Source organism: Lactuca virosa, chromosome 8 (assembly GCF_052849685.1).
Source record: "Lactuca virosa cultivar CGN04683 chromosome 8, Lactuca_virosa_CGN04683_v6, whole genome shotgun sequence".
Classification (NCBI taxonomy): domain Eukaryota; kingdom Viridiplantae; phylum Streptophyta; class Magnoliopsida; order Asterales; family Asteraceae; genus Lactuca; species Lactuca virosa.
The window spans coordinates 149,629,296-149,637,695 of record NC_136433.1 but is presented as its reverse complement, the minus strand read 5'-3'; the positions used below and the strand labels follow the sequence as shown (position 1 = coordinate 149,637,695).

General features: G+C 33.3%; 1 long non-coding RNA gene across 1 annotated transcript; it reads left to right on the top strand.

The window, feature by feature from the left end:
* Positions 1–2,036: 2,036 nt before the first annotated feature.
* Positions 2,037–3,404, top strand: LOC145133440 (uncharacterized). Its single transcript, XR_013718587.1, has 2 exons — positions 2,037–2,218; positions 2,321–3,404. It is a non-coding gene; the product is annotated as an uncharacterized LOC145133440 (long non-coding RNA).
* The last annotated feature ends 4,996 nt before the right edge of the window (positions 3,405–8,400 follow it).

Below are 8,400 nucleotides of genomic sequence, written 5' to 3'. Positions count from 1 at the left end.
AAATAAAGTTAAAGAAAAAACATCATAAATGGTCCCTGTGGTTTCCTCAGATCTCAAGTTTAGTCCCCGTGGTTTAAAAATATCATAAATGGTCCCTGTGTTTTCAAAACTTTTGATATTTGGTCCTTAAGCCTCACTTCGTTAAATTTTGTCCGTTAACTAATGGTGTTTTCGTCATTTTACCACCACAGGGCTGAACAACTGATTTGGTGAATACCATTGCTGTGAAATTACTTTCTCATTCTCTTAATCTGTAGCTGTTTGCAGAAATCTACTTCCACTGTTGCTTTAATGTGAAGGAAACAGCAGCTTCCGCCACGACTATGCAGGATTGTTGTGTCAAAGTAGCAGTACACATAAGGCCTCTAATCGATGATGAAAATCTTCAAGCTTGTAAGGATTGTGTCGATGTCGTCCCTGGAAACCCAGGTTAAGGAATTGCCCACTCACTCATCTCCCAATCGTCTCTTCTTTTGTTGATTGTTGATTCCCTAATTTGGTTTATGTTTTGGCGACATTGATTGGTCTAGGTAACTCACAGGGCTCGATTTTTTGTCATGACGACTTCTCCGATTGCTTTTGCAAAGAAGGTGCTATCGACAACTTTGTTAGAAAGATAATGAGTTATGAGTTCTTATCTATAGGATGAAATCAGAATCCTGGAGGCATGTCCATTTGAGCATCTTCTTGAGCAGGATCACAGAGCTTCTCCATCTTCTAAAACCCTTTAAAACTTTTGACGAAAAATCACTTTCTAAGCCAAGATTTCATATGGGTTTTTCATCAAAAATCTTGATTTATCTGTTTTACAAGGTTGAATGAATATAAATAGGAGTAGAAAAAAGGCAGACCAGAAAAGTAAAACCAACGGATAGTGTAACCTGAAAAGGTTTTAAGGAAAAAAAGAAACAGAATGAACAACTCGGCCAAGGTATAGACAAATTTGGTTTTCTGGGATTTTCGTTATAAATCAAGAACCATAAGTATAGATTTGACTTTGGTTTGGGTTTCCTTTTCATTTAGTGTAGGTGTTGCGTGGTTATCGGATCTGAATTGAGGAAGAAGAAGTGGGTGGGGGTTTGACATTTTTGAGAGAGATATATATAGAGATAGAGGGGTGAGCCCTTTATATATTAAATAATTATATTTTTATTTTTATTTTTAAATCAGGCAAAACTTCATAAATGGTCCCTGTGGGCGGTAAAATGACGAAAACACCCTTTAGTTAACAGATAAAATTTAACGGAGTGAGGCTTAAGGACCAAACATCAAAAGTTTTGAAAGCACAGGGACCATCTATGATGTTTTTAAACCACGGGGACTAAACTTCAGATCTGGAGAAACCACAGGGACCATTTATGATGTTTTTTCTTATTTATTATTTTTAATCTATTAAATAAAAAAGGAAAAAAAAGTTGAATGTATGAGTTTATGAAAAAAGATACAAAAAAAATGTACATGTATATGTATGTATTCTTTTATTTATTTTTTATTTTCTTTTCCACCTAGAAGATTTCTTTGGTCCGTGCCTTTTTGGAGAAAAGAACGTGTAAATATTTTTACGTTTGTGGCCATCTAAATAAACAGTTTGTGAGAACCTGCAGACAAAAATATCTTTCAACCCTTAGACATAAATGCTCAAACAAAAAAACAAACACCACCTATGACAAAAGCTACGACAAAAGTAGCCCCAAGAAGTTTATTAGGCTAACAAGTTCTTTGTGTCATGGAGATGTTACGAAGAGAAGATGATGATGTCACAGTCATGTGCGTGGGTATGTGTGTTATAACATGAAGAAGGTTATTGTCAAATGTCAATCCTTTCTTTCAAAGAAGAATAACCTATTCTTTGTCAAATGTCAGTTTCTTTTTCCAGGTATTGCGTGGCTCATTTGAACCCTTCCTAAAGAGTTGAATTTTAGGTGAAGAATAATCTTCAGAATTGTTAATAAAGCCAAGTCGTAGATGCAAATTTTCATTTCTTGAAACATTAACCGATTGACAAATTCAGATATTAACTGAAACCTTGGCCCATATGATTGAATAACGCAGTTGAAATTCAAACGATGACTAAATATCAAAACCTTTGTATGTTCCACTTTTTATTGCATAATTGACAACATCGTGCCTTCCAGGAAGGCCACTGGCTCATATTAAGAGGATAACTTTGCAGCAGTTATAATTCCTTCCTGAATCAAACCATCACAAACTGTGAAATGTTAGTTCCCCGTTATTTCTTTTACTAAATCTTGAAACGCGTCTTTTTCTCTCTATAAAGTTGATAGACTTGCCTGATCTTTTGTCACTGAAAACTCTTTAGACTGCAGATGGAATCCAAAAAGATTTTTCTTCAGTTCCTTGAATTCTTCAAGAAATGGATCGTGATTATGTCGAAAAATGGCAAACTTATGGCCATTGTAACCTCGATCTACATCATCATCGCGTCTCTTTTCTCCGTCTTGAACATCTCTACAGTCAAACCAATGATATTTGATGTTGTCACAAAATCTATGATGCTACCTTCTCAAGATCCACAAGGCCCTGTTTTTGCACAAGTTCAAAATACGATGCAGAAAGAGTTCAAAATATTCTTAGGCACCGAACTAGCTTTCATTGTAGGCCTATTCAGCACGTCTCTTATTGCCCAAAATGCAATTATTTTGCTAATTGGAGCTGCTCACAAGGACGAGAAAATATCTCATATAGATCTGATCTTAAGGATGCCACAACCATTAAAAAGGACCTTCATCACTTCTTTTCATGTAACACTTCTCAGAATTGGCTTTCTCTACATTGGTTTCTTTTTCGTAATGGTTCTTATCATAGTGACTTCTGGGAACAAGATTGTATCAAAACTGATACTATGGGCGCTCGTGGTTCTTGTTGTGAGCATGTATCTATATTTTTCAGTTGTTTGGGTTCTATCCATGGTGGTTTCCGTGCTAGAAGAGTGTTCTGGAATTGAGGCGTTAGGAAGAGCTGGGAGGCTTGTTAAAGGCATGAAGTTAAAAGGGTTTCTTCTGAACTTTCTGTTGGATCTTCTATCATATGTTTTCTTTCATTTCTTCTCGAGGATGATGATGGTTAAACAGCCCGCATTGACTCAGGCGATCTTGCTTTTTTTCTGGTGGGTTTTATCTGTTCGATAACCATGTTCAAGTTTCAGGCATACACAGTTTTATACTTCGAGTGCAAGAAGAATCATGGTGAAGAGATTGAGCTACATGGGAGCGTTGAATATAGTAAAATACCAAGAGTACCCCTTGGTGAAGAACTACTAAACTTAGCCATTTTTAATATATTATTTTAAAATACCAAGCGTTGAATATGGGTAATTCTAAAGGCACAAATTCAATTCCAAATACATGAATGAGTTGATTGAATGATATATATCATTTACTAAACTTAGCCATTTTTAATATATTATATTAAATTTGTCTCTTAAACTAATTTTATATATATATATATATATATATATATATATATATATATATAGATCAATTTAGAAGCCCCTTATGGAACATTTCCTGCATGTGATTAGCTGTTTTTTTTCTTTTCTACTTTATTTTTTGTTATTTATCCATATTTTTATTGTTGGTAGATTACACGTGTAAATAACTGTGGAAATACGTGTCCGACCCTTCTTCTCCACCGTTTTGTTCTCCAACATGCCTGCACAAGTACCATCCTCTTTAAGGGAAAAGTCCTTTTTGTAAAAGACTTTTTGTAAAAGACATTTTTCCAAAAGATGTTGTTTAAAAAGTGTTTGGGATTCATTTTCAGGGCTCTTTTTCATTTGTCCAATTTTTGGGTGAAGTATTAACATATACACCAGATGATTGAATATAGTACTTAACTCTTTGTTTTTTGTTATTTATCCATATTTTTATTGTTGGTGGATTACACGTGTAAATAACTGTGGAAATAACTGTCCGACCCTTCTTCTCCACCGTTTTGTTCTCCAATAACATGACTGAACAAGTACCATCCTCTTTATTTCTCTTTACATCACCACTTTAAGGGGGTGTTTGAGATTCCTTTTCAAGGGGAAAAGTCCTTTTTGTAAAAGACATTTTTCCCAAAGATGTTGTTTAAAAAGTGTTTGGGATTCATTTTCAGGGCTCTTTTTCATTTGTCCGATTTTTGGGTGAAGTATTAACATATACACCAGATGATTGAATATAGTACTTAACTCTTTGTTTTTTGTTATTTATCCATATTTTTATTGTTGGTAGATTACACGTGTAAATAACTGTGGAAATAACTGTCCGACCCTTCTTCTCCACCGTTTTGTTCTCTAATAACATGACTGAACAAGTACCATCCTCTTTATTTCTCTTTACATCACCACTTTAAGGGGGTGTTTGAAAATCCTTTTCAAGGGGAAAGGTCCTTTTTGTAAAAGACATTTTTCCAAAAGATGTTGTTTAAAAAGTGTTTGGGATTCATTTTCAGGGCTCTTTTTCATTTGTCCGATTTTTGGGTGAAGTATTAACATATACACCAGATGATTGAATATAGTACTTAACTCTTTGTTTTTTGTTATTTATCCATATTTTTATTGTTGGTGGATTACACGTGTAAATAACTGTGGAAATAACCTCCCGACCCTTCTTCTCCACCGTTTTGTTCTCCAATAACATGCCTACACAAGTACCATCCTCTTTATTTCTCTTTACATCACCGCTTTAAGGGGGTGTTTGAGATTCCTTTTCAAGGGGAAAAACCCTTTTTGTAAAAGACATTTTTCCAAAAGATGTTGTTTAAAAAGTGTTTGGGATTCCTTTTCAGGGCTCTTTTTCGTTTGTCCGATTTTTGGGTGAAGTATTAACATATACACCAGATGATGATTGAATATAGTACTTAACTCTTTGTTTTTTGTTATTTATCCATATTTTTATTGTTGGTGGATTAAACGTGTAAATAACTGTGGAAATAACCCTCTTCTCCACCGTTTTGTTCTCCAATAACATGTATGCACAAGTACCATCCTCTTTATTTCTCTTTACATCACCGCTTTAAGGGGGTGTTTGGATTCCTTTTCAAGGGGAAAAGTCCTTTTTGTAAAAGGACTTTTTGTAAAAGACATTTTTCCAAAAGATGTTTAAAAAATGTTTAGGATTCCTTTTCAGGGCTCTTTTTCATTTGTCCGATTTTTGGGTGAAGTATTAACATATACAACAGATGATTGAATATAGTACTTAACTCTTTGTTTTTTGTTATTTATCCATATTTTTATTGTTGGTGGATTAAACGTGTAAATAACTGTGGAAATAACCCTTCTTCTCCACCGTTTTGTTCTCCAATAACATGTCTGCACAAGTACCATCCTCTTTATTTCTCTTTACATCACCACTTTAAGGGGGTGTTTGAGATTCCTTTTCAAGGGGAAAAGTCCTTTTTGTAAAAGACATTTTTCCAAAAGATGTTGTTTAAAAAGTGTTTGGGATTCCTTTTGAGGACTCTTTTTCATTTGTCCGATTTTTAGGTGAAGTATTAACATATACACCACATGATTGAATATACTACTAAACTCTTTGTTTTTTGTTATTTATCCATATTTTTATTGTTGGTGGATTACACGTGTAAATAACTGTGGAAATAACTGTCCGACCCTTCTTCTCCACCGTTTTGTTCTCTAATAACATGCCTGCACAAGTACCATCCTCTTTATTTCTCTTTATATCACCGCTTTAAGGGGGTGTTTGGGATTCCTTTTCAAGGGGAAAAGTCCTTTTTGTAAAAGGAGTTTTTGTAAAAGACATTTTTCCAAAAGATGTTTAAAAAGTGTTTGGGATTGCTTTTGCGGGCTCTTTTTCATTTGTTCGATTTTTGGGTGAACTATTAACATATACACCAGATGATTGAATATAGTACTTAACTCTTTGTTTTTTGTTATTTATCCATATTTTTATTGTTGGTGGATTACACGTGTAAATAACTGTGGAAATAACTATCCGACCCTTTTTCTCCACCGTTTTGTTCTCCAATAACATGCCTGCACAAGTACCATCCTCTTTATTTTTCTTTACATCACCGCTTTAAGGGGGTGTTTGGATTCCTTTTCAAGGGGAAAAGTCCTTTTTGTAAAAGGAGTTTTTGTAAAAGACCTTTTTCCAAAAGATGTTCTTTAAAAAGTGTTTGGGATTCCTTTTGAAGGTTCTTTTTCATTTGTCCGATTTTTGGGTGAAGTATTAACATATACACCAATGATTGAATATAGTACTTAACTCTAGAAGTTGAAGTGATGCAGGGTCTGATTTGGCGTAGATTACTTACATCAACCCACTAGAAGAAGAACTGGTTTGCTCATCACTCTTTCATTCATGTTTTAATTATGTTTCTAATGCACCGTGTTTTCTTCTCTTTGTCTAATTTTTATAGGAATTTGAAAGTAATTTTGATGCACACCAACTGCTCGATAAAATGCTTAAACCAAATCTTAGTTCTTCTTTTTTGTTTGCAAACTCCATAAAATTTTCCAGAGTTGTTGTTTGCATATCTCTCAACAGGTAATCAATTTCATCATCAACATATGGTAAGGTGTTTTTAAATTAAGTCTCCAATAAAAATTTAAAATAGTTTTTTTTCCTACGACAATTGTGTGTTTAGACTAAGTATTTATGAAGTTAACATCCGTGTGGGATATTCGTTGTCTCTATTTCATATTATTCGAATGAAATAGTTATGTTACCCATGAATATTTACATGGGTTTGGACGAATCCATATAATAGTTTTATTGCTTTCATTTGGAAGTTTGACTAAGAGTTGGGTTCAAAGACTATTTACAAATTAAAAAGTTAATGATCGTTAGGTCATTTTGGTATTGAAACAAAATTGAAACTTAGTTATTATCAATTGCAATTGTTTCATTAAGCATTGACATATCATATATCATTTACCCACAGCAATAACAACTTGTGTTCTATTAAACAACAAATTCTTTAAAAAAATTGGCATGCCCTAAAGAGTAAGCACAGGTTTGGTTCCATTTTTGATTTTAAGTACCATATTTTTTTAAAAAGATGTTATAACAGTAAATCAAATAGAAATCCAATTCAATACAAATAGACCAACTATGCTTCTGTTTTGGTTATGGTTATTCAGACGATCAGAATAGAGGTTTGCAACCCGAAGAAAATATGTAAGTTTATGTAAATATGTATCCTAAAGTTAAAAAATGATTTTGTAAATTTAACATTGTAACATCCCGTTATTTACTGTTTATAAAGTCAACTCTAGTCAAACAAAAGTCAAACAGAGGTCAACCAAAATCCTTTTTATTATTTGGGTTTTGATTAAGGTTATGATAATAACCTTTATTTGTTAAAATCCTTAAAATATCTATAGTTAAATTTAAACAATACAGTTAAAGTCCTAACATTATAACCAGAATCTCCAGTAGGGGATCGAAACAATGTGTGTATAGATCTATATTGGGATTGACAACCCCGCACTCGGACTGCTAGCTACAGGCATACACGCCTGTGAGTGACAAATTGTTATCAACAGTTTTCAGCGCACTCATAGCGTTGGGTCAGGCCATCTAGTCAGTATGGTTGTAATAACTCATATAAAAGATATCAACAATATGTTAGTGTATGATTAACTAAACTTAAGTACATTTTCAAAGTACTAGTTTACAAGATACAGTTTACAGTATTACATTACAGTTTACAGTACAGTTGATGAAATCATACATACTCTCAGATACAAGCTTACATAAAGATTACAAATACAGAACATTGGTTTACAAATAGAACAGTCTATGTAACAAAAAAAACTACTTTTCATATACAACAGAAAATATAGGATTTTCTGGAAACAGTTTATATATTCAAGAAACAGAAGACATTCTTACAAAACATAAATACTTATTCACTCACTCAACTTTATGTTGATACTCTCTTTTCAAATTACTTATATTCTCAGGGAACCAGTAGACAGGTACACCCCGAGCTTTTGAGAAGATGGAGCTATTTATGTCTTGTCTTCTTCTTTTGTACAACTATTTAGTTTCAGTATACAATGTTGAAACACATGTAAATATTTATACTTTTTAAATACAATGGTTGTTTATACTTTGTTTACTATATTACATGTGTTGTAATACTACAAATGAAGTCCTCCACCCCGTACGTTTCCGCCGTCTGGTTTAGGGGTGTGACAAATTGGTATCAGAGCATTGTTTATAGTGAACTCAGTTTATCAATCCATAAAAGATATACAAACTATAAATACATTTGGGGCTGAGAGCTCAGACTACAAGTATACTTTTAAAATTTAAGTATTTTTACAATAAGTATACTAACAATCATACCGACAAGTACAATATCACAGTTATAAGAACTTAAAAGTATTTGGATGTTGAACATTACAGTCAAACATGGACAGTTATG